The sequence below is a fragment of the Sinocyclocheilus rhinocerous genome, unplaced genomic scaffold, assembly GCF_001515625.1.
Source record: "Sinocyclocheilus rhinocerous isolate Xijiao unplaced genomic scaffold, SAMN03320098_v1.1 scaffold95, whole genome shotgun sequence".
NCBI lineage: Eukaryota > Metazoa > Chordata > Actinopteri > Cypriniformes > Cyprinidae > Sinocyclocheilus > Sinocyclocheilus rhinocerous.
The window spans coordinates 617,755-622,286 of NW_015662004.1; positions in this window are offsets into that span (position 1 = coordinate 617,755).

Sequence of the window (4,532 nt, forward strand, 5' to 3'; positions counted from 1 at the left end):
CCATTGGCAGAGTAAATATACATTTTTGCAAGCAACATAACAATTGCAAGTATTTCATCATATTACAGTAGATATTTTTGGATATTTTTCCTCTCCCTTTCACATCACGGCTCAGAATAGAATCTGTGCACATTCCGGTAGTTCTCTCAATGTTGTCATGTTGTTGTTTTCCTGCTGCTCCAGAATTAGTCACACAACATGTAGGTGTATATATACAGTATATTAGGGCTGTCAAAAATAACGTGTTAACTGTGATGATGATGATGATGATGATGATCATCATTATATTATTGTTATTTATTTATTTATTTCAGTTTAACACGTTAAAAACATTTAATACAATTAACACAGCATTTTCCCCCTGGAATCCTTTGGCAAGCTTTACAGTAGATTAATATTGAATGGCTATAATTAATGGCTAAAATTGAGGGGAAAATATACTTAATAGAGACATCAGTAGCAGTATTGGTATCAAAGATCATTCATTATTAATAGGCTACTTAGTAAAAAAAGATGGCTTTAAACACATACTTAAAATATACCATCTTTATACGTTAATTTGGATATTCAATGTGAAATTATGACAATATAAATATATTAATATGCGATTAACCACAATTAATTACAGAAACATTTGTGATTAATTAGTTATTAGTTGTGTGTGTGTGTGTACACACACAATATATATATATATATATATATATATATATAAACAGACTATAGATTTTGTACAAAGCCACATAAACAAGTCACGAAAGATTTATATTATTTTCACTGTGCATTATGTACAGTATTCTATTGAGCACATTACGCTGCTGAACCCAGATTTCTTTGTCTTAAAGGGGTCATATGATGCGATTTCAATTTTTCCTTTCTCTTTTTTTTTAACCTTAAATCGCATAAACACATTTCATTACACCAAATACACAAAATAATGTTCTTTTTAGCAACATCATATGACCCCTTTAAGTGGCTGAAAAATATTTGCTGTCTTCTGTTTCCCCATTTGTGTGCGTGTGTGTGTGTGTGTGTTTTCTCATGATCTATTATATGCTATCATTGTTTGTCTTGTTCCATCACTAACCACTGGGGGTTTTCTTTCAGTCCTCTATTTTCAGTGAGCTTGATGCATAGCGTCTAAAGGAAGGTCACTAGGGCACTATGATGCCGAGGTATAATAATTCACCTCACAAGCACATCAGCTGCATTTGGAATCATTTCCCTAGAATACTGGATCTGATCTAGTTAAGAAAATTATCATATACAAAAATAAAAACATAAACAGTTAATATCGTACAGTGTTTAAGATATGAGAATCTTTCAAGGCAGCTTCGCTAGGTTTTATCGGAAATCATTCTTATCAAGATGAGCAGTGAAGAGACATGGAACAGCACTGGGGGGACAGCTCACAGAGACAACACCCTTATCACTGATGACCTTGACTGAATACAAGTACCTAACTGGTTTGTTTTAGTGTCCTAAACAACTGATCTTAATTATTTCATCATAATATAAAAGCAAAAAAAAGATATTTTATTTTATTCTGTGGAAGATTTTATAAGTCCATACAATGGAAGTCAACAGGGTCCAAAGTTATTTTGGAACTTGATTTTGATAATGACTTGATTTTCCGTATTTTACATTAGTTGGACAAACAACTAGTTCCACTACAAACTCACTTCAGTGATGTTACATTACATTTTCAAAGCGAAATGTCCAGTGAGTAGCATTAAAAGCATGTTAATTTTTCAGATGAACATGAGTTTTATTATGTTGTTTGTTGTCTGTGAAATGTCCAATGAGTTGTGCTATGGTTAATGCTCTACCTCGTACCACCTACACTAAACCTAACCGATAGTGTTAACAAAACCAAACATGAGATAATAAACATATTTGCTAAAGCAGCCACACCATTTTAGCATGCTTCTATAAGTCTTTACTTTATCACAGCTTGTGATTTACGGGACTTGTACCTGAGTGCTCTGTATCTCAGTAACAATGCTGTACCAGGTGAGCTACTGAGCAAGTTTACTGTCAGAAAAGTATTAGTCATAAAATGTATTAGTTTACAGTAACACTTTATTTTAAGGACCAGTTCTCATTATTAACTAGCATGCATATTACTAGCATGTTGGCTGTTTATTAGTACTTATAAAGCACATATTATTACCTTATTCTGCATGACCACATTTTAGATCCCTTAATCCAACCCCATACCTAAACTTAACAACTAACTTACTAACTATTAATAAGCAGCAAATTAGGAGTTTACTGAGGCAAAAGTCTTTAATAGTGCGAACTGAACCTTAAAATAAAGTGTGACCTAGTTTCCAAATCATGCACTATGGTAAAAGTGTCTTGAGATCATAACATACAGTAGATTGTAAGTCTTTATTAATCAATTATATAAAAGTTGTTGTTTTACAGACATCAGTGTTCATTTCAGCTGGAAACTGCAGTGAATTGTATAGGTACATTTTTGGAGTTTTGCCAAATGTAGGTCAATGCATGTTTTTTTTGTTTTTGTTTAACAGGCTATTCGATCTCTGCGTGGACAACACAAACTTGTCAAAATCTACAAATGGCTGTCCAAACCTTAGAGTGACAAACCATTAATGAATACTGAGTAGGCTGATATAGTAGGCTTCAAAACTAAGGCATTATGAGGAGATAACATTTTCCACGTGACCTGCATGTCACCACACTCCACTCAGATAAGAGCTCACACCCAAACAACATCACTCAAAGATCAAAAACATGAGTTAGGACGAGACCCCGGAGGAGCAAGAGATAAAGCCCACAATATGCCACCATGCAGAACATAGTTCTGGTCCAAAGCCCATTTTAAAGGAGCGGTTGACTGATCCTTCAACACCTCAAGTGTGACTTCACATCTATGCTGAACAAGATAAAAAAAATTGAAAATTGTTTTTTTTTGCTGAAAAGATCCAAGCTTCAGGCACTCAAACATCTAACTGGCCGTCCACCAGCAGCATGCTGGACTGGATGGGATGGTTTCTGCCCCAGGTGCCTGAGCTGTTGCTGTGGACTGGGCTGTTACCACAGGGACATGTGGCTGCTAAGGAGATACACACACACAAACATTGAGAGACGTCACAGCAAGACAACATCTCTCTAGGGTACATATGCTCCAAAAAAGTGCCATGGATGCTCTTAGATCCTCCCGAGCAGTTGCGAGCTGGGAACTCATTATTTGTGTTAAAGTGATTCTAGTCAGAATAAAACGGCCATGTTTGCCACTTTTATATTTCAAAGGAGGATTTGAACTGCTAGTACAATAAAATGAAGAGCACATTAGTTGTGTAATTAATGCATTACTCATAATTTGTCATTTGACATATGAGTGTCTACAGTAAAGAAAAAAAAATCTGCCTAAGAAAAAAAGTTCTTAGTAATGTGATCTCTGTATTCATGTTGACTTCATACGGCTTTTATACTCAAGAACAGTTTAAATTTAATGACCCATCTGAGTGCATTTTTATTATAAAAAAATGTTATAAATACATTGCATTTTTATGTATTTTCAAATAAATTGATAGATTTATTTAACACAATTTTCACTTATTAACATAAAAATCATTCATCATGATCATTCTGACATGTCAAGGCAGCATCTCTTTGATTTAAGACACATTTTAGATTTGATGATCGGCTGTGATACACACCATTTAAGAGAAGTAAAACATGACTAAACCTCATAATCCATATAAAAAATAAAAAAACAGCTTATTGGATCTCAATGATTTTTGAGAAATATTTCATGCTCCTTCCTCACAGTCACTCCTGTCCTCATTTTTCACTTTTCTGGTTTTGTGTCTGCAGTGCTTAAGGCTCCAGCGGCCTCATGTCCCCCAGGTGCCTCACAGAAAACCCTTGTCGCAACCATACACCTGTCCTCTTATACACACACACACAGTCTCTTTACTTCACCAGACGACAGTATGTGTGTGTGACAACAGTGCCCTCTACAGAAATGCACTCACACACACTTTTTGCACCAGGAGAACAGAGAGAATCCAGGGCTTTTAGATGCCATACAATCCTTGAAAACCATGATGGATGATTTAAATTATTTATAGGGAGGTTGCTAGACTTTTTTTACTGCAGTGAATATTTCTCAAAGTAGACACATACCTTAAAGTCTTAGTTGGGAGGGAGGGATGGAAAAAGGTTAGTTAGTTAGTTAGTGAAATATAGCCCCTGTGACAACTAGCCCCAATCTGCCATACATAAAAAAAAGAAGAATTTTAGAAAACAATGAATTGCTATTTACATGTTTCAAATGTTATAATAATAATAATAATAATAATTATTATTATTATTATTATTATTAGTAGTAGTAGTAGTATTTCTATTATTATTATTATTATTATTATTTGTACTTTGTTATATTGTGCTATTATATATTCCTAATAATTAATATTTATAATGTTTATAATGTATATTATGCATATATAATATTATGTAATGTAATATAATTTAAAAAAATAAAATAAATAAAAATCCCAATC